The following is a 22,811-nucleotide window of genomic DNA, read 5'->3' as shown; positions in this document are numbered from 1 at the left end:
AATCCAAGAATTGCATGCGTTTTTCTGGCTCTTGAACATTATATTATATTACATTCCTGACATTGGGTGGCAAACCCACTAATTTTCAGCGGGGAGACTTCCTGTTTTTATTTTTCCTGCTAAATTAAATGGCAGGGCTAAGAACATTTATTTGGTTCCTTAATCTCTCCCCCACTAAAAAGATTGAAGTTTCCAGTTTTGCTCACAGAAATTACTACTTGCCATGCCAACTGCGGCCCTCAGGACTTGGGAAAAATTAAAAATATGACACCCAGGAGGCCCCCAACCATAAAGGTTGACTCGTGGATTGCAACCAGGACACAGAAGCATCATGTCTAGCGATTGCCATTTGTAAAACATGAAACCTCATGGTTTCATATGTTGTCTTGATACAACCATAATAGCTTGTTCAACAGACCATGATTAAAGCAAACCATAGTATCATTGCTTGCTATCTTGCCACCTTATGCATAGCGCATTCAGAAGCCTTACAGTATTGTACAACAAGCAATGGACGAAGTTGATTATTGACTTGGAGGAAAAATACAAAGATAAGAAGGGAAGGTATAAAGGGGTAGTGCCAAGTCTTCTGTTTTACTGTGAAATCTCTAGGTTGTATCTTGGCAAATCCAATAGGTCCCCCATTTTGCCTGCTCAAATTTTCCTTTTCAAAATCTAATAACTTTGCCTTCCCATCTGCCCCCAGATCTAACCTACTCTTTGGTTTCACAGAAGAAATGAATTTCTCCTTCAAATTCATTCAACAGGGAGTGAGTGGTGGGTATTTTGGGCCTTGCTGCCAGGCAGTGAAGTAATCTGGCCTCATCAGAAAAATATGTCCTCTTACAAATGTGTCTGGCTCTACCCACCCCGTTGCCTGCCATTTAGAGCTGAAGAGGGAGCTGTCTCTGGAAACCAGCTTCTGCAGATGACTATTCCCCCTTCCCCTGCCATTCTTTAAAAAGCTCTTGGCCTCTTAGTGCTCACCTTATTTCTGAGACCCCATAACTAACACGCAACTAGTATTCCTATGTAAAGGAAAGAAACTCTTGCCTTGCAGTAGAGAGCTGAGCTTTGCTGGAAGGAAAAAGCTTTCTTCAGAGGAAATCCTGAGTTCTAGGACGTGGACCCAGATCCTGGCCAAATGAGATGTGCCACAATCTTGTCAAAGGCAGACAGTAATATATTAAAAATAATATTTGTTTTATATGGGTAGAGCCTCACACAGAGAAAAAAAAGGTTGCTTTGCTGACCTTCATCTATTTCTTCTTTTTATTCCACTGGTGAAAATGGAAATTTAGAAAGTGAACATTTTAAAAAAATGAGTAGTATTATGAAGATTCCAAGATTTTACAGAAATGGAGAAATGTGCTTTTTCTCATCAGGGACAAGATAAAACATGTTAGTTAAGAGACACGGTCCTTACAGTATACTGTGAGGGATAATGTAGAGGAGAAAAGCCCCAGATTGTTTTCAGAGCAGAGTGATAACTCCATCTGCAGAAGTGCCAGCACTGTTGATTCATTTTTCTTCCTCTAGAAGCGAATGAGGTGTTATGAAGGGTTTCAGGTTTTTAGTGTTAATTGCAACAAGTTGTCATAGTCAACTTGAGTTCAATCAAACCGCATTGAAGCCTCATCACAAGTGACCTGGTCATTGAAGGAATATGTGAGTGTATGTGTTTGTATTTGTGTGTGCTAGGGAAACTATTCCTCTGTATGAATCATAGGGTTTTGCGAACCATTTGGAGAGACGGATGTTTCACTTGTGAGCAAATCTCTGTATTGGCTGTTTGAAAGTTTTACTATTTTTATTGTTGGGCTGTCTCAAATTTTCTTGGAAGCAGCCTAGAAAATTTCTTTGAATCTTTTTTTAAAAATGAGTTATGAGTAGTAGTGCCTGAAAGGTCAGCTGTGAAGTTTATCTTTTTGGATGTAAATAAAACATGGATGTGAAGAGCCTTAAGCTTTAAAATGGTTATTGGGGCTCTGCCTGGTGCATATTGAGTTCCCAGATTCCACCAATATTCAGAAGAAAACCAGATTGAAGCATGTAGCAATCATTGCGTACTTAGAAGAGTGCAGAGTAGCCAGCCATCCCCACTAGTGATTAGTTTCTGTAGTAGACTTAATGACCCTAAAAGATAGCCTCTATTGTCTATTGTTCCATTGCCATCAAATCTTTTTGAGGAAGCAGACTTATAAAAAAAAACTGTGGTAAGAGAAGAAATTCTTGCTAGCAAATACAAGGAGCTGTTTGATGCCTAAGAGAAAGATTGTAGTTATGCCGTCATTCTATGCAAGTCATGATTCCATAGCAGTAGAAAAAAGTCTCTCATTTGGAAACTTCAGATTTCTTCTTGAGAAACTTAATTTCACTTTAGGTTCTCCCCCCCCCCTTTTTTTTTTTTAAAGGAAAATATTAGCTCTGATATTTGAGGAAAAGAACTGATGGAAGTGCGGGATACAGAGTGGGCGCTCAGTGATATTAAACATACATCCTACAGGTGGTCCTTGACTTATGACCAGTCACTTGCAACCATTTGAAGTTAAGGGACTTATAATCTGGATTCAAAGTTCTGACAGTCGGGCCCCTTCCTCAGTCACATAACTGAACTTCAGGCACTTGGCAACATAGTCAGATTTGCTGCGCTTTGCAGTCTCTTGTGGTCACATTTTATAATGGTTTTGCTGCAAACTGGCACTTTTTGCAAAAACATGCTCATAGCACACCATGACTTTGCTTCAAAACCCTGGTGATTCCCTTTATGGTCACTATGACATATGACTGTAATGGGCAGCCTTCATTGTGACTGTTTGTTGAGAACTAGCACCACTCATTAAAGCAGGACTGATTAAGGAACACGTTCCTCTTAGCTGAATCCAATCCACAGGCTGATTTACAAGTCCTGTCCATTCTATACTTAATGCCTGAATAGCTTGGGACTATTTTCTCTGTGCAGACTATGAACAAGCCTGTCAGTATCTCATCTTTTTCTTTTCTTTTTTCTTTTAATAAAAATTTTATTAATTTTTAAAAATTACAGTCTTTAGTGCTTAGTAAACACCATGTTGTTTGGGTTCAAATATTTAACATTGACTTTTTCAATATAAATCTGCTCAATACTATACAATCTAGTATTTTTTCCCTGATCCTCCTTTCTTCTCCATATTTTTTCCATTTTCCCTTCATTACACCATTACAATTTTTGGTATTGTTAATGTATACGAAGTTAGATATAAGCATCTTCATCATATTTTACTAATATTGTACAAATAACAATATCAATTCATAAACCAATAATGTCAATTCATTAATCAATATCTTGTTTTTCGTGCTCTTGTTAATGTTTGATTTCCCATCAATATTTGAACTATCCTTATTAATTATGATTTTCTCGATATTAATTAAGCTGAAAGTTTTATTTAAATCAATTCTCCTCTTATCTTCATATTTCCCATATCAAAAAAAGACAAAAATACTATCTTAATTCTAAATCATATCTTTCATTGTAAAAGTCTAATTATATTTAAAAGTCTTCCATTCTTTTAATCTTATTCTAACAAGTATTTAAACATATAATGCCCCCTCTAGAAGATCAAATCTTCTGTTTTTTAAATCTGTCACTTTGTTTCTTTGCCAAGTCACTTTCTAAGCCAGGGCAATTAGATCGCCCAGGAATTTCCCTTCTATTTTTGTGAAAATTGCTTGGCATGAGGAAAACAGTTTGGGTAGGGTTTTTTGGGTGGGAATTCCATTGAATTATATTCCTTAAACAATTCCCAGTTCCTTTCTCCCTTCATTTCTCTTTTCATTTCCTGCCACATTTCCTGTCACATTTCCCTTAACAGCTCTATATTCACTTTTAAAAAATCTTTTTCTTTGCCATCAGATATATTTTGCAGACTTAAGGAGTAAAAGGTCTTGTGCATTTTTGTTGTTATAGCTAAGTCTTGCAGTTCTTTTATCTCTTCCATCTCTAAATCTATTTCCTCTGTTGTGTCTTCTGATTTCTGGATAATTTGTTCATACTTTGTGATTGTTATCTGGGAACTTTCTAGTTGTAGATTTAATTTGGAGATTTGCTCATTTATATTGTCTAAATTGTTTTTAGTCTCATTATGATATCTTTTTATATCTTCTTTGCATTCAATTGTTTGGTGGATTAGTTGTAGAATAGAATATATTTCTTTCTGAAAGGTGTTTGTTTTTTCTCGAGGCATCATTCCTGGAGATTAGTTTACTGGACTTTATATGTATCTTTTATAATCCAATATATTCCAAAGTATAGATTCAGTTCTGAAAGCGATATTTTATAGTAATCCCTTGTCTCACGTATCCCAAAAAATTGTCAGTCAGGCAAGGTTGTAATCCGCAATATTCAAACTGTTCCAAATGTTCAACCTCTCTGAAAACAGCTCAAAGGTCTCTCCCAGCCTGGCATAGTCCAAAGTCAAATTTCTCTCTCTCTCTCACTAGCTCTTGAAGTTAAAAGTCCAAGGTCAGTAGGTATTTATAATCCAAGAAGGTCAGAATGATAAGTATGCCAAAATATTTTCCTTTATTGCCAGCTGTTCTCCCAGGGTAGGAATCACCAAGCAAAGCAAATTATAATGCTATACACAAATCCACTACTAGATGTCTTTCAAAGTCCATTTTCCACTCTTAAAACAAAGAATTGATTTCTTATATTTCTCAATGTTTTTTTCTTTTTTCAAAGAGAAAATCTTAACAGTTATCTCAGTTCTCAAATTTATCAAAACTGTAGCTTTATGTTACTTCCACTTCAATATTGTATATTTCTGTCCCCCGTAAAATTAAAACGCTGCTTCCATTTACATTCAGAGGTTTTTCACTTCTTGGGAGCCTTTCCCAGGAAATTCAGTTGTAAAATAGTAAAGAAAGGATCAATATTCTCACCCAGTTCCATACATGCTGTTTACAATGTATTAAGTAGTGCTTTTTTCTTCTTCGGTTGTCAGCAGCTAATGGCCAGCCACAGGAATGTAGCCGGTCTTTCCCCTGCCGGTTTGGAGGGCTTTCCTTGGATCAAATGGAAAGACCGCTATCTTTCTGTGATCAACAAGGTACCCCTTCTCTTCATCAACTCTTTAGGGCAATTTCAGGCCCTTTTTAGGGCCACCAGTAGGGCGAAATTGGGCGCAAAAGTCTCTGCCTTCCGTTTTGCTGCGACGCAAACCGGAAGTCTATATGTATCTCATGTTTTTCAATGGAGTGTTTCACCTGATAGTTTTTACTATGAAATCCTGTACTTGGTTGTTAGTTTCAAGGAACTGACTGTTGTCTGGCTATGTAGAGCAGATTCAAAACTCATTTTCAAATTTTCAGTCAAATAGATTCAAAACCAATGGCCATGTCTCCAGTGAATTAATAGGTGCCCAGTATTTTAGGAAGGGAATTTTGTATCTGAGAGTCCCCCTCCTGGCTATCATTTACCAGTTTTTGGGGGGATGGCAAGGCTGATCATTTAATCGCTTTTAAATAAGTTTTAATTTATACCTAAAGCAGAACAAAGTAGTAGATGTTGAAATTATTGTAAAGAATGAATGTAACATACAGCAGTGTATTGTTAGATGGATGGCTATATAAATTAGATAAATAAGTCAAAATGCCAGGGAGAAATGTTTACAGTTTTCACTGACATATTAGAATAGAATAGAGCTGGAAGGAATCTTGGAGGTCTTCTAGTCCATCCCCCTGCTCGAGCAGGAGAACCTATACCATTTCAGATAAGTGACTGTCTAGTCCAGGGGTGTCAAACTGCCGGCCCACAGGCCGGATGCATCATAGCAAAACCGCGCCCACCCCATTGCCGGCAATGAAAAAAAAGTTGCAATACGTTGCGACACATCATGTGACATTGCGAGTTTGACACCCCTGGTCTAGTGTTTTCTTAAAATCCTCCAGTGACGGAGCACCCATGATTCCTGAAGGCATATGTAACAAGATATTACATATCTTCCACAATCCTGATCCTGTGAGTTTACATTGAGAAGTGTTTGTAAACAACTAGTTTTTACATCAACATGATTACATTGGGGCTCTAACTGAAAAGAAACTCATATATGGTACACTTTCTCCTGAAAATCCATTATCACAATGGAGAAAAAAGGCAGGATAACTATTTGGGCAGGACCCAGATTGTTGGGGGCAATGTAAATATATATATATATATACATTGCTTACTGGTGTACACCGTTTAGAGAGTGCTTGCACTTAAAGCGGTATATAAGTCTCATAAATAAATAAATAAATAGTGTCTTTTGTTTGGTAGCAATAAGAGCCTTTCTCTGGGAGCATCGTTGTCTGAATTCTCCATAAAATTCTAGGAAGGGAACCAGATAATTGCTTGATGAACAACTTATCTGAAAGCAACTTCAGTATAACAACTCCACATGACAGAAGAATGAACCTGTCAATATTTTGGAAATGAAAGGGATCCAATGGTGGAGATGGAGAGAATAATGGTACCCATGTAAATGAATAGATTCCACCAGAGGAAGCAGAATATGTTATAATTGGGGCTGTTGGCATACATCACCTTCCCGATTCTACACTTCTAGAAGAATAAGAATTTTGTGAGTAAGGTAGTAAATTATTACTTTCACACTTCTATATGAGAACATGTCTGTATAGTGGGGGTGGGGGGGAGAAAATGGAACAAATGATTCTTGTTTTCTAGCCTTTCTGAAATTGACTCTGTAAAGCAGGGTCCTGCTGTGTCAAAAGATAACCAGGGATGCTTCTTGCCACTTCTGGGAGAGAAAGCAGGTGGTCTCCAGGCTGGATCCTGCAGCTGGAAAGGGTAGCAGCTAGACTCTGACTCTTTGACAGGAAAGCTACTTACAGAGTGATGACAGGATCCAGGTTGTGGTATGTGTGGGCATGAGGCTATTCTCACTAAAGTGCTTGGACAGGAGAAAGTCTGTCTGGATGTTCAGTTCCTGGCATCTCCTGTTATTCTGGTCTTCTTATGTTCTGTAATTGTCCTATTTGTGAGCAAATAGTAGTTAAACCTTCTCCTTCAGCCATTCTTCACTTTGCCCCTAACAATGGCATAAATATGCCCTGCCAGCGACAGACTTCAGTGATTCTTTAAAACTTGGCACAGTTTTGCCAAGATTGTTGCAATTGGGTGACTCCTGAGTTTGGGCTCAGTCCAGCTCCTTCTGGTCAATTTATTTGTTTATTTCTTAGATTTCCATCATGTCTTTCCTTTAGGAGTTTGACATTGCATCCACATACCTCTTAATTTCCTCACAATAGCTTTATGGGGTAGGTTGGACTGAAGACAGTAACTAGCCTAAGTCATCCTCACAATAGGCTTCGAGGCACAGGATGAGCCTTAATAGTAGCTGACTGGCATGATTGAATTGAATGATGAAGTAGAGACAGATGGCTCATCTCTGCCAGATGTTCATGTTGCTTTTGAACATTGAGCTAGAAGTCTCAGCTGATTGAACACAGATTCAGGACTGTTTTGGAATAGCCCTTAGTTTGTGCTTAGCTCCTTTTGAACATGGATTGAGTGTTATTTTGGAATAACATCCCAAAGGAGTCCAGCTACTATCTGTATCAGTTTACAGACCCCTTTGAATGTGCCTATACAAAGCACCTCTGCAAAACCAGATGAATGTTGAAGGAATGCTAAATCTACTGATCTTGCTAACTGTCAAAGATTGCTTCCTCTTGAACCCCATCAGTATCCATTAATGGATGTTTTCCTTCCATGGTAACATGTGGGGACGAGAGGAAGGGGGAGACAAAGGCAGAGAATTCTACCAATCCCTGTTCTTAATGCACCCTCTTCATCATAATAAGGAGAGCATCATTGCTGAAGCAGGATAGGGACTGCTAGTTGGGCAGCAGATTTTATGTTAGTATACTTTCTGCTGGCTTGAGGATTGGTGGAGAGCACTTTCTTGTCAGTGAGGAAAATCTCAAAGCAATTGCAGTCAAGGGTGTGTGTGTGTGTGTTAGAGTCTGAGTGCAAACTTCCCATAAATTATGGGTTGCAGAGAGAAGAGCAAGCAAGAGAAAGTGAAAAAGTTGTCCCAATGTTCCCTCACTGATGTAATCAATTGTAGGTCCTCCTTTTTCTCCACTTTTTAATCTATTGGATCTTAGCCCAGATAATATAGCCTGTTGCTTTTCAGATGATATACAGAGTGCTTTTTATGTATGCTTTTTACATAGCAGCATAGAATCTTCTCTTTGGCATATTGAACAGCCTGGCATCTCTTACCATCTATTTTCTTTAGCTTGTCAGCCATTTTTGTGGTCCATTGAATTCTTTTCATCATGGTTTTTTTTCTGAAAACTAGAATAAATGGCTCATTAACAAAATCACCCTCCCTCCCTCCAAGAGGCTGAGCACTGTGATTGGCTGCACCCTTTCTCAATTTGGTGCCTTCCAGATGTGTTTGGAATATGACTCTTGGAATTTCAGCCAGTACGGTCACTGGCAGGAACTGGCTGGGAATTACATGGATTGCAGCCAAGCACGCTTGGTTTAATGCATTTTAGAGAAAGATTGGGGGGGCCCTTCAGACACACAGTCATCGAGCAGCTTGATAACTGCAGTACCCACTATAAGGGGTTGCCTTTGATGACCACGCAGAAATTCCAGAATATATACTCCAGAATATAATGGGGCAAGAAATAATGAGGCATATCTCTGTCTGCCCATGTGATAACTGCTTAACATGCTGCACAGGTTACAAGTTTGTTTCTGGATAGAATTAAAGTGCTGCTTGTTACCTATAAGGCCCTACATATCATGGGCCCTGTTTCTTGAGGGGACTACTTGTGTCCCTTAACATCATATATTTTCCAAAACACCAGAAAGCAGGATAAGCAATGAATGGAAACCAATCAAGGAGAGAAGCAACCTGGAATTAAGGAGAAACTTCCTAACAGTGAGAACTATTAACCAGTGGAATGGTTTGCCTTCAGAGGTTGTGGGTGCTTCATCACTGGAGGCCTTTAAGAAGAGACTGGAAAATACTTGTCTGGAATGGTATAGGGTCTCCTGCTTGAGCAGGGGGTTGGACTAGATGACCTCCAAGGTCCCCTCCAACTCTGTTCATTCTGTTACCTGGTCAGTTATATGCTACAACATTTGCATGCTCCTAGCTCTTTCAGTTAAGCAGCACCATCTGTTAGGACCCGAAAAGTTCACTTTCTCTGTAGCAGCACCTACTCTCTGAAACACGTTTTCCCCTGATATCTGGATTCTCACCACCCTCATTCTGTTGTAGTTTAGGAGAGATTGTGAAAAACTGGCTTTTCACACAGGCTTTTTTTGAGAGAGAATGAGATCCATTATTCCATTCCATCTGATCTTACACACCTGCCATCTTTTATCTTTATCTTTTACATTTTATTGATTTTATTTTGATTTCTTTATAGATTGTTTTAAGAATAGAAGAATAGAATAGAATACTTTATTGGCCAAGTATGATTGGATACACAAGGAATTTGTCTCCAATGCATAAGCTCTCAATGTAACTTTGAGCTGCTCAAAGTTATTTAGAATCAGCTAGCATAGTTTAAATAATAATAAATTAGCAATGAGGATGAGGATGATCATGTCTTAATGGTGTATCAGGGAGAGAGAGTCAAAGAACATGCACAGTTTATCAAGGCCATAAGCTGAAGCTGGATTTATCCTAGAGTATTTCCCAACCTTAGCAACTGTAAGATGTCTGGACTTCATCGCTCAGAATGCTGGCTAGGGAATTCTGGGAACTGAAGTCCAGACATCTTACAGTTGCTAAGGCTGGCAAACACTGTCCTAGATGCTCTAGTTTTTGGCAGCAATATGGCCAAACTGGCCTGAGACAATATTGATTGTGGTCCCCCACATCAGGACACCCCTCTTAAAAGAAGGAAAGGCATCTTAGTGTGTGATAAACTACAGTTCTTTGGCTCTTTCCTGAATGGATTTTCTCATGTTCTTTTACATTTATTGTTAACTACCAGACAGTTCAGAAAGGGCAGAGATGCTCATGTTTTGCCACTTCTAGCATCCATGAATCAGAGGTCTAAAAAAAGCAAAAGAAAAGCTTGTGAGATGGAGCTGTGCATGTTGGAAAAATCATCTGATCAGAGAAAGTGAGAGATCAAGCCTTCATAACCATGATGGTTCTTGGGCCCCTAATACCTGAGCTGTGAGGTTCCTTCAATCACATTATGCACGTCAAGAGAATTTGGGGTAGGGATCAGATGCCTGTCAGGCGTCCTGCTGCCAGGCTGATGATGTAAACAATGAATGCCCTTTTTGTTCAAGCAGCATATTCCCTCCGGCATGGCTGCCTGGTGGAAAAGCAGTCCATGATGTTCATCGTTGTCCTGGTGGGTTCATGTGGGCTTCCTTTGTATCGCTGTTGCTTGCCCTTAACCTTTTGCTCAAGAAGAGAGAGAGAAAATGGTGGAAGGGAGGGAATGGAGAAGAGATTGCACAGACTCCACAGCAATCTGTCCTTTATAAAAAGAGGGAGCAGCTGAAAAAGAAATGGTAAGGTACAGAACCTAAGGAGATTGTTAGGCCTTGAAGTCTATTGTTCTCAATCTCCTTCTTCCAGATGTGTATTCTGGTACCTCTGTGCAAAATTAAGTATGATACTATGACTCCCTAGTTGGGATTAAACACAGTTGGAGCATTCTGGATCTGTACAGATAGAAACAAATAGAAGGAAAACTTTAAGAAAAAAATGAAAGTTTTGTGAGGGGAGGGAGGGTAATGAACTGGTTCTAGTTATTAATGTAATTTTTTCTTTGGCTGCTCATTTTCATCAAAAGCAAATTCATTTTCAAAAAAAGCAAGTCTTCTTCCTCCTACGTTTCCTTTATTTTTTCCCTCTCTTCTGATAGAATTCGGCTTTTTCTACAATCCTATATACATAAAGAATACACTTGCCATGCAGTAGGAGTGATATTGCAGCCTGCACATGTTCAAATTATTTTTGTAGCTATATTATTATACATAGGGGTAAGTACTGGGTCAGTTGAACACTTGTTTTCCATCCTTTTTGGAGAGGAAAAGTAGGGGTGAATTGTTTCTAAGAAAAGACCCTACATACTCAGAATAGAACAAAGCAAGGCCTACATGAAATTACATTTTCCTTTATTAAAAGCCATGCTGTTGCCCCAGAGCATTTTATTGTGAAAGTCCCTAAATTATATTTCTTGGCAGCCTTGAACCACAGTCAGATGCATGGAGATGAGCTACGGTCCCTTGTTAATGAAAGAAAAGGACTTTGTATGTTCTCAGGAATGCTTTCTCATTGATTTCATGCCTCTTGGATTTGAGTTCAAGTGCTAGAGACAAAAACCTGAACCTGGGCTTTAGCTTAAGTTAAGCTGTGCATGGTCAGTATATTGGATTCTTTCTGTTTTCCTTGAGAGGATAAGATGCTTTTCATCCACGGGAACCTTGCCTGTATCAGTACAAAATGAAAATATTGCTCAGTGATTGTGGAGTGGGAAGTGAGAATAGGGGATGGAGGGGGAGGGGGAAGCACCAGCTTGGCATAGCTTAGGCTGCCAAGCAGAGCAGGGTGTGAGCGTATCGAACCAGGGACTCTGTGTGTGTTGGAGGAAGAATGTTTGGTTACCCAGCATGTGGGGAGAGATGTGCTGTGTATCTAACTCAAAGGTCCACACGTGTATTTAAAGGATAGGGGCTATGTATAAAAGTTGATTGTTAAAACAGAATTTTGCTTTTCCATCTTTAGTACGCTAACCTAGTGGGAGAGGCAGACGCTTGGGGATGGCTCAATGGGGTGACTTGACTTGTGGAGATAATGGAAGAACTGAGTTAGGAATCTGACTGAAGTCTCATGTCCATTTAGTCTTTTATTTAGCATTTCCTTTGGTTGGGGAGAGAGTTCCCTCCTTCCAGGAATGACAATTTCAGAAGATTTGAGAATCGTTAAGAAACTAGCTATAGTCAGTTCTCGATTTACAAACCAATTCGCTTAGTGACTGTTCAAAGCTACAACGGCACTGGAAAAGTGATGTACGACCATTTTTCACCCTTATGACCATCACAGCATTCCCATGGTCACATGACCAAAATTTGGACGCTTGGCAACTGGCATGTATTTATGACAGGTTGCAGTGTACCGGGGTTGTCTGATCATGCAATCTTCTGACAAGCCATGTCAATGGGGAAGCCAGAGTCATTTAACAACTGGGTTACTAATTTAACAGCTGCAGTGATTTGCTCAACAAATGTGGCAAGAAAAGTTGTAAAATGGGGCAGACACTTAGCGACTGTCTTGCTTAGCAACAGAAATTTTAGGCTCAATTATGGATCTAAGTCGAAGAATACTGCATTTTAAAAAAAGGATATCTGAAAGTTATACATCCCTGCTTCTCTCTATGTACAGAATGCTAAGGCCAGGTTTTCTTTTAAACTTTGAGAAGTTCAATGAAACTTTTATTTGAGAAGCCATAAGGGATTGATTCTCATATAACATTAGTGGGGAGGTTCACACGTTGTGTTAAACCATAGCAATTATAGTAAGCAAAGTTGGCCAATGTGTTTCCTTCCCACAATCGGTGGCATTCTGGCTTGCAGCCCTCCTTGAATTTCGGAATAATTTAACTTGTTTTTTATACTTGTCAATATATTGTATGATAATTGATGCCCACGCTGGGTCTCTCCTGATTGTGTCCTTTGTTGTGTAACTTTTCTCTCCTCTTCTGGTTGCACTACTTGGCCCCACCAAGAACACTCACTTGGGGACTGTTCAAGTGGGGCTCAGTTCAGGCAGAGCAACTGCCATAGAGAGCCTTGTTTGAGAGCTGCCTTCTCCCCTAGTGGGGATGGGTGGCTTCTCAGTCTGGCCTGGGCCCCATTGTTGAAGGATTTTTCAAAAGTGAGCAATGTGAAGAATGGCATCTGGGGTCACCCTGGGAAAGAGTGGGGGCTGCAGGTATGACCATGGGTGGCTGCCTGTTCATTTCAGTCCCTCTATTAGAACAGAGTCGTTGTTGAGAGGGTGTTTTAGAAAATGTAAGAGAACAGATCTGTTCTCTGATCTCTGATCTAAAGAACCAACAATAGAAAAGTCACTGGGGAGAGCAAAGAATCTAAAATGTATTGGTGGGAGCAAAAGGGTCATGGCCAAGGCTACAGGATAAGATGGCTTTAAAGAGCACTCGTGAACATGGGGGGGGGGGAGAAACAGAAGGATGGGAGAAAGCTTTAAAGAGCTGCCCAACTGAATTATGCAATGAAGACTCAAGGGCTGCATGTGGCCCTTAAAACCTTATATAGGCCATGCCTCCAAGCTCTTCTGAAACCTAATGCCAATTTCCACATTGTAATTTTTAGTGCAAATGAGAAATTTATTGAATATTTATTAAATTTATATGCCAAAGCAAGACACATACCCAAGAAGTATTTGTAAATGGTACTTAGGTACTTTCCACTAAGCTTAAATTTTGTCCACTTTTTTTTGGCTCAAATTGGCATGTCTCTCAAAGGATCAAGTCTGGCCCTGCTTATCCTCCCCACCCACTCTATTTGAACCGTCATGTTTTTATTCCGAAGTTCACTTTTGGTGTGGTTTTCCCATATTCTGGGTGACTGAGAGTGTGGTCAGTGTCTTCGTAAACTTCTAAAAGTAGAAGCTTCTGGTGATGTGGATAGTATTTACCCAGTTTGGGTGTAACGTTACATACAAAGAGCTGTTATTTTAAGGATTGCCAACTTTTTTATTGACCTTGCTTCTATGCTCTTGATGCTATTCATCCCAATAGAAATGGTAGAAATTAAATAAGATAATTTGTTGCTTTTCGAAAAATTGAGCCTAGTGTCTCTCTAAACTCAACTCTCCCAAGACCTAGCCCAGTAGCCTAACCTAGCAATTTTTCACATTGGTGCTCAGTTTTAATATTGACACCCATCAGTCTCAGTCAACATGATCAAGGTCAGGGATGATGAGATTTTCTTTTTATTGATTGTGCTGGACACTAGGTTGAAAAAAGCAGTTCTAACGTATTGTCTCTTTGTACTATTTACTCTGTATGTGAAGATCTCCGCATGGCTCTAAGAAAACTGTAAAGAGTTATTTGTAATGTATTGGGGTAATATGTTTTGCGGGGTTGTGTTTGTGTGTGCTTCTCTGTGTGTAATTTCATACCACGCATGTGCTGAGCATGTATTTGATTGGATGTGATTCTCTCCAAGCGACTGTTTGTCCTGCTTTTGTGCTGTGCCTCCCATCTTGAATGGATTAGACATCAGTGACGCCAGCTGAGCCCAACCCGGCCCCACACTTCCCTTGGCTGGCTGAAGGAGGAGGGAGGATCAGGGGTGCAGTGCCTAAAGATTTTGCTGGCATGCTTCCACTGCGAAAACATCAGCAGCTCCAGCTCTCTCAGTGTCCCACAATGATTTATCCCTCTTGCTGAAGAGTGGTGCCCAGTTCTGCAGAGACCAGGCAGGCCTGAAGCAGAGTGGATGGTGCCTTTTCTCTTTGGCTTCTCAGTGATTTCTCTGCATCTTTGAGCTTCTGTAGTAAAAGCTGGCCCCTCGGTCCCAGGAGACAGGCAACTGAACAGATTGAAGGCAAACTGTTCTGGAATTACCAATTGAGCTGTTTCAGATCCAGGTGCTTTACCTTTTGTTTTGCATTTGCATTTCTGTATCTTTCTTCCCCAAACTGAAGAAGCCTTGAAGAGGCCTTACATTACAGCCCTCATCTACTGCCAGCATTGACATAATGCTTGCGGGTGATGGAAGTTGTAATACAAAATAACTGGAGATGTGCCTGATTGGAAAAGTCTACTTATCAGCCACTGCTTGTAAATCTGAGCTAGGCTAGCTGCTTGGTGCCATAGGACCTGAAAGTTGATCCTAGTCTGGAGCAAGTAAAGTCAAATGAGATGCTGTGTTAATCACTGAAAGATTTGTGTTACTCACTGGTACTTAACAATAATAAACTGAAAGACCAATCAGCTTTGCTTTTTCCTCTAAAGTTCATAACTGTAACTGGAATATGAGACTCTTTATAACACTCCTTTTTCATGTAAGAAAGAAAAAAAATCAGATTTTTTCCCCTTCTTTGTTTTTAGATACATGCCTGTAGGATAGAATTGTTGAGCAACGCAAGGAAAATAGGCTCCTGCTTTGCGAAATGGCATGTCAAAATGTTGATAGCAGGAGAAGAAATGAAAAGAAGACGAGAGTCACAAATGTAAGAGGGAATGGATTTAAACAAATGTAGCTCACATTTTGAGGAATGCCAGGTTGCAACACAATAAGCATTTAGGTATCAATCAAGTAGGAGGCAAGAGAGCCAGACATAACTTTTATCATCTATTCCTCCCCTTGACTCTTTTCTTTACTCTTTTCTGGCCTGAAATAGTGCAAATATTCTTTATTCCAGGAGGGGAAGAAATGGAAGCAGACTGGACAAGGTCTTGTACAGGTAGTCCTTGATCATTCGTTTAGTGACCATTCGAAGTTGCAACAGTGCTGAAAAAAGTGAGTTATAACTAGTCCTCCACATTTACAACTGTCTCTGCATCCTCATAGTCTCATGGGCAAAATTTGGGCATCAGCAACTGGCATGTACTTATCATCGCCATTTGCAACTTTCCCAGCTGACTTCTGACAAGCAAAGTCATTGGGGGGGGGAGAGGGGGAAGCCAGGTTCACTTAACAACCATGTTATTTACTTAAAGACCCAAGCCAAAAAGGATCTGTAACTGAGTATAACAATTGCCTTGTTTAGCATGGAGGTTCTTGTCCCAATTGTCGTAAGTTGAAGACTACCACTATACACATTCTGTGAGTTGCAGTGTGGCAACATCTGCGACCAATGTATATGTTACTGTGAAGATAAATCTGAGGTTGTGCTGAAAAGCATGATGGCATTTCATCAGTCATGTTATTGTTTCTGCATATCTAATTGCAACCAGTGAAGTGAACTGGAGTAGAAGGGAGGAACACTGAGTACAAAGCTGTCACATCATGTCTCTTAAAACAACCACAAGTGTGAATATATACATATATATGTGTGTGTGTGGGTCTGTGTTTCTCTCTCTCTCTCTCTCTCTCTCTCTCTCTCTCTCTCTCTCTCTCTCTGTGTGTGTGTGTGTGTGTGTAATGTATGTATGTATGTATGTATGTATGTATGTATGTATGTATGTGTATGAATTAATTGCAATTCACTTGGGCCTCAGAGCTCATGTCCTATTGAAATGAAGACCGCAGAATTGGAGGTCAGGAGGAAGCCCCACATTGGCAGTTACTTGGAGGCAGAGAAGATCCAGGGGGATATTCATCTGCCCTAGTTTTCTTCAGGAGTCAGCAGCAATTTTTAAAGGTTTGCATGTACTTGGCAGAGGTACAATACCTTGTTTGCTCCTGTCTTTTGCCTTTGGCACACTACTTTGAATTGGATTGTCTAATCCTGTGGGTGGCTGCCGTGTAGACAATCTTTCCTCCGTGTGTGGGTATACAAAAGAGGTTTGTGCGTGTACATATATGTGTGCTTCTCTCTCTCTCTCTCTCCCTCCCTCTCAGTGTGTGTGTGTGTGTGTGTGTGTGTGTGTGTGTGTGTGTGTGTGTGGTCCCCAGCATCTGACCTGGCAAGGCAAAGTGCCCTCAAGGCTGAAAACGTTGCCCATCCTTCCTGTGATTAGATTTGTTCCCTTTCTGATTGTTGGCTCCTCTATGATCCCATGAAATATAGGTTAACTCCACCTCCCCCCTTTCTGGGTGAGAAGATACTCCATATATTCTCCTCCTCTTTGTTTTGCAGAAGAAAGTGCTTTTATACACAGAGCATCTAAAGTCTGTACTTGAAAGTACTTAACATATGACAAGGAGATGGATTCTACATAAAATTCCAGGCTTAGAATTAATCCTTAAATGGACCACCAGAGAGGCTGTTTTCTATAGGTACAATACCAGCGTGCAATTAGACAAGCATGTATTGAAATACCATTTTGTGGGTGCTTTAAAGCATCCTGTGTATTTTCTACATATACAAACATTTTTATTCGCCCTTCTCACAGCTATGTGCTGTAGTGTAAAGTATAGATGTGAGATATCAGATGAACATTTCTGCTTAGCTGGAAGATATTTTAGATGGCATTTTTTTTAGTATTCAGCTTCTCTTGAGTCAGAAATGGGGACTGAGATAAAAGTTGGATGCTTATCTGTGCTTCTTATCAAAAGGGTATGATATTAAAAAAAAGTTGTATATTAAGCTGTTGGCATCTTTTCAGGTGAACTCACAAGGTCTAGAAGCTTGCTGTTGTGTGTGTGTGTGTTTTAATGGTAGAAATTGTTCAAGATTCAGCTTAAGTTGATGGGTAAGCAACAATACATCAAGGTTAGTGGTATATCCTGTGGTTGCAAGTTGCCAGGACAGAAGTAAGAGAAAAATAAATGGTGTTTCTTTACCATGTCCTCCCCTAGTTTAGTCTGATGGACAATTTAATTGATGACATAACATCAGTTTTGTAAAACTATGTTCATCAGATAAACTGGTCATTTATGTGTTCCTAGCAATCAAATACAAAACCATGCAGAGGAATAATGTTGGAGAGATAAAGAATTTGTATATATTGTGCAAAGCATACAGTAATGTCTGTGGAGTTTTGCATACCAACATCAACATAATACAACTGTCACTTGACAGCTGTACATAGTATGCCTACTGCTGTACAGAAAATGCTAAATGCTTATATGTTCATTTCCATGCACCTAAAAGTGTACTAACATAACCTGTGCCTCAGAATAGCTTCCGATGGTGGAAAGGACTATGGCACAAATTCTTTTATTAGATATCTCAGTACTGCTACTGAATATTCAAAGAGAAAATGTAGGTGTTTCTGGGACATGGCTAACCAATAGAAAGGTGATGATCTGCTTGGATTGGATAAAATATTTCTTTCAGAAGTAATAAATTAGGTGGCACCTTCTCCAGTGCATTTTCTAAGCTAAGGAAAGGAAGAACGTTCCATGGCATCTGAATGTAACAGAGAGAAGGAATATTCTATTGCTTGCTAAAGCTAAATCTAATTTTTTTTAGAACAAAACTTGAAGGATAGAGGAGAATAATTGTAGCTCAATGTTTCATTACTAAACTAGAAGCTTCTAGCACAGGAGTGTCAAACTGCTGGCCCACGGGCCAGTTTTATCATACCGAAACCGCTCCTACCCCATTGCCGACAATACAAAAAGAGTCGTGATACGTCATGTGGCGTGGCGAGTTTGACACCCGTGTTCTAGCACTTTACCTAGTTAAGCAATAAAACATCTTCAAGAAAACAACCAAGCTCAAAGAGCAACAAGGACTCCACAAACTCAAAGGAGTCTTATCATAGTCCAGAGTTGCACGTTCCCGGTGTGGTCATGGCTGGGTCATTTGAATCTCTCATGTTGGAGTCAAATGGAAGTATAAAGCGTACCAACCAGACTCAATTCTTCCTTCTGGGACTTTCTCATATCATCCCATATCTTAATAAGATGCCAATAACCATTTGGGCTTCCAGAAAAGGCTGGCTGGCTCATTGTTAAGGATGCTTCCCTCCATGATGGCTTAGTAACAGAGATGTGAATTGCCAGTTGCCATTTTGGCAGAACTCACACGATTGCTTTACTGACATTGATCTCCGTGCTTTTTAGCTGTCTTGCCCTTGCTTATCATAAAAACATAAGAAAGCCTTAACTGGATCATATCAAAGGCTTATCTAATTCTATATTCTTCTTTCCCTTGGTGCTTGCTAGGATCAGTGGGCCACCAAATGTACTGCATCTCATTTCCTCATAAGCCTCTGCTAGGGCAGTACTTGATGTTGAAGTCTCTGACTACATGCTGATGGCTCAATCATTTCTGAAAATCTTTCCATTATTAAGCTGTCTAGTGATGTCTTAGTACCCCAAGAAATTTTGTTTTCTCCAAAGTAGTATGAAAAATTCCTTATGATATATGAGATGTTTCTTTAAACCATTGCCCTTTGGCCAAGATTGCATACTTGAGTGGCTAATAGCAATTACTGGCTGGGCTATTTTCAATGTCATTTATATTTTAAATGAAAAGTGAAGAAGTGAACCTAGGACCTTTTGCATGTAAAGCCTGCTTTCTTCAGTGACAGAGCTGAGCTACTCCTTACCCCATTAATAAGCAGCCTAACTCTAGACCACCACTGAGAATGGTGTGATGTAGTTTGTAGGAAGTGTGGTTTATATCTGTAGTGATATGGTATTGATAATGGCATTAGATATCCCCAGGTGTAACATATTTGTTTAGAAAGGCAGGCAGATGTTATTTTTAAATGTTGGCATCTGCCACTGCATGGCAAACTGGATATAGTGCTATCCTTAGTGGTCTTGTGAATTTTGTCCCCATCAGCAGTAATATTCCCCAGTGACTAGACTATGAAAGATGTAGCTCTTGAGAACTGTAATTATGAAGTTGGGTAGGGTAGTTACTTTGGGCTTCACATATTACATTCAGTCAAATTGTGGTTGTTGGTTTTGGCTGTTAGCGTGATGTGTAGATGAAAGAATGGAACCAGGAAATAAATTATAGTTTGAATGGATGGTACATCACAATATAAAAATCCTGGTTTCTTGCTGACTTACTAATGACCATTTTCATTTAGCATTATATGCACATAGTGATGTGATCATTTGCAGTCTCTGGTTTATTCCTGGTTTGTTTGTTTGTTTTAATTAAGGCATAAATCAGTCTGGAGTCCAGCCACAAAAGCACGAGATAGGACCTGTGAAAAAGAAGGGAAAACACAGCAGGAATAAATTAAAACTATTATCACTTTGTCTGTAATCTTGGCTTATTTTCCACATGATGTGTGAATCATGCCTTAGTACAAAGTATGAGTGCAGTTTTAATTGTTATCCTAGCATAAATGAATCTTTTTGGGATTGAACAAGTCTTAGATGTTTTTTTCTTTTTTTCATGGTTTTCAGAGTACCTTTGCCCTTTTCTATGAGGGCCAAACTAGAAAAGGCACCAAGACTAATGGTACAAGTGGCCTATTAAAAGTAAACTGCAAGTACAGTACAGTTGGTGATTGAATAGGACCGGGCATGGGAAGAGAGGAATTCTGACTCTCTGGGAATAAGCACAGAGGATTATAGACTGTCCCGGTTCAGCTTCCCCTTGCTGGAGCTATCAGAGAAAAGATCCATCAGTAGCCAACCTAATACAAGTAACCCTCGACTTACAACAGTTCATTTAGTGACCGTTCAAAGTTACAACAGCACTGAAAAAAGTGACTTATGACCGTTTTTCACAGTTACGACCTTTGCAGCATCATGTGATGAAAATGTAGATGCTTAGCACCTGGTTCATATTTATGACCATTGCTGTGTCCCAAGGTCCTGTGATCCCCTTTTGCGACCTTCTGAGAAGCAAAGTCGATGGGGAAGCCATGTTCACTTAACAACCAGATTGCTAACTTATCAACTGCAGTGATTCACCTTACAATGGAGGTAAGAAAGGTCGTAAAGTGGGGCAAAACTCACTTAACAAATATTTCACTTAACAACAGAAATCTTGGGCTCAATTGTGGTCATAAGCTGCATCACAATCTGTAGAAAACAAAAGAGGGAAGAGACTCCCAGAATGTGAGCAGCAATACAAAGAACAGACAAGTGGGGGGGGGGGGAAACCCGAACAGGACAGGAGAGCTGTCTTGTTGGAACAGGCTGTCTTGTCTGATAAGCCTGCAGCATTTATCAGAGGTGGGGGCAACTAGTTTAGACAGGACTGCTCAAGCCTCTCCATCAAACTGGGTTGGAGGTGGCTGCTTCCTCTGTTGCACCCTGAAGCTCAGCAAAAGAGGGGCTGAGCTGTCTACTTCATAGGCCCCCAACCCCGTCTGTGGGGCTGAGTATTCTGCTACAGCAAGTCAAGGGTTTGGAGACCTGAACTTCTTCATCCCTCACTATGGAAATGAGGAGATGCAATTGTTAAAAAGAGCGATACTCTTGCCTTGCTGCTAGGTGCATTTCTTACTTTCTGGTAAACATGAGTTAGAAATGGTGTGTGTGAGGGGTAGGTATGACAGGCATCTCTTCCTACACATATTCTCCTTCAGTCTGTCCCATCAAGATCTCAAGATTTGGAATTCAGGAAAAGAATCACGTGTGTGTTCCCCCCCCCCCCTGATCAGTGAAGTAGTTTTCATAATGAAGTGGCTTTCCGTACTTTAGCTAGCATATTCAAAGTTGCTAAATCACACAGCCCATCCTTTCCCAGAGCCAGTGGTTGGTACAAGCATGGCATAGGTTCAAATGCTCTAAAAATGAGGATTTAGTGGCACCAGTGCCTGCTAGCAGGTGGTCTAGTTAGTGTAAATACTTAATCATGTCCAAGGTGGAGGATACAATATATATAATCACCATCCCAGGAGGCAACATGTGGCTTTTTAAAAAAAAAGTCTTGAAAATTCTTATGGAATCAGTGGGAGAGGTTTAGCTCCTGGCATTTCCAGGCAGGACTAGAAAAGTTTTGGTCTTAAACTGGGGAAGTCTGCTGCCCATTTATACAGATAGTAGTGAGCTACAGGGATCTGAGTCAATATGAGTGGTTCTCTAGTATTTCCATACAGGTAGTCCTCGATTTACAACAGTTCATTTAGTGATCGTTCAAAGTTATGACAGCACTGAAAAAGTTTGTGACCTTTTTTCACACTTACAACCGTTGTAGCAACCCCGTAACCAAAATTCAGACACTTGGCCACTGACTTGTATTTATGACAGTTGCAGTGTCCCCCGGGGTCACGTGATCACCTTTTCTGGCCTTCTGACAAGCAAAGTCAATGGGGAAGCCAGACTCACTTAACAACCATGTTACTAACTTAACAACTGCAGTGATTCACTTAACAACTGTGGCAAGAAGAGTTGTAAAACGGGGCACTGCTCACTTAACAAATGTCTCACTTAGCAACAGAAATTTTGGGCTCAGTTGTGGTCATAGCTTGAGGACTACGTGTATCGACTTATTTGCCAAAGTTCAGGAGAAGTCACCAAAAAGAGACTTTTTAGGATCCTCTCAAAGTGTTAATGCTACAGTGCCCAGAATTGCGGGCCAATGTCTGGAGGGCACCAGGTTGAAGAACTATTCTGGGCAGGGTCAATCTTATTATCTGAGATCACTGATTCCTTTTAAGCCTGTGAAACTTCCTTGGGACTTTACCAATTACATAAGGCTAAGCAATGGTGGGGGTAGAGAAGGAAGAGGTTAAGAGCTTATCTCAGATCTCCAGGCTTCAGTCTGAAAACTGTGATGTTTTCCACCAATCCCAAAGACTTCCAAAAGTCTGGCACCACAGGTTACTTTCTAATATGACAGAAGGGGGAATTTACTGAACTGGAGCAATTGTATTTAACTCTGTTTATTTAAAAGTAATGACATTTAGTTTTTGCTCGGTCCCACTGGCCACTTTTTGAAAAAGAACTTGCTGGCACTCCGTTGAAAACCAGAGGGACTGTGATGAACTTCCCTGACATGGCAAAGCCGCTTGACAAAATTGTGACTCACAAAGGCACTCACAAAGTGTTGTGTGTAGTGGAAATGTAGCCGTCAGAGGGTGGTGGGCAGAGAGTTAACCGAAGGGCTGATACAAATGGCTTGGGCTTCATTAGGCAAAACCTAAAAGTACTGATACACACAGAGAGACGTTTGCCCGCCTTTGGGTCTCTGTGAGTGACGGGCAGTCTCCGGGCACATCCTGGCTTGGTGGAGGAAGCCGCTGGTTGTGGGACATGGGAGCAGCCCTTTCTGACAAGC

The 22,811-nt window shown here is 40.2% G+C and overlaps 1 protein-coding gene across 1 annotated transcript in view; it reads left to right on the top strand.

Moving 5' to 3' along the window:
• Positions 1-22,811, top strand: part of RARG (retinoic acid receptor gamma) — a 170,269-nt gene that overhangs the window by 6,677 nt on the left and 140,781 nt on the right. The gene's annotated exons all lie outside the window — the stretch shown is intronic.

Source organism: Crotalus tigris, unplaced genomic scaffold (assembly GCF_016545835.1).
Source record: "Crotalus tigris isolate CLP2741 ecotype Arizona unplaced genomic scaffold, ASM1654583v1 scf7180000024429.2167931701:2281839, whole genome shotgun sequence".
Lineage (NCBI taxonomy): Eukaryota > Metazoa > Chordata > Lepidosauria > Squamata > Viperidae > Crotalus > Crotalus tigris.
This window is presented reverse-complemented; position numbering and strand designations above follow the sequence as displayed.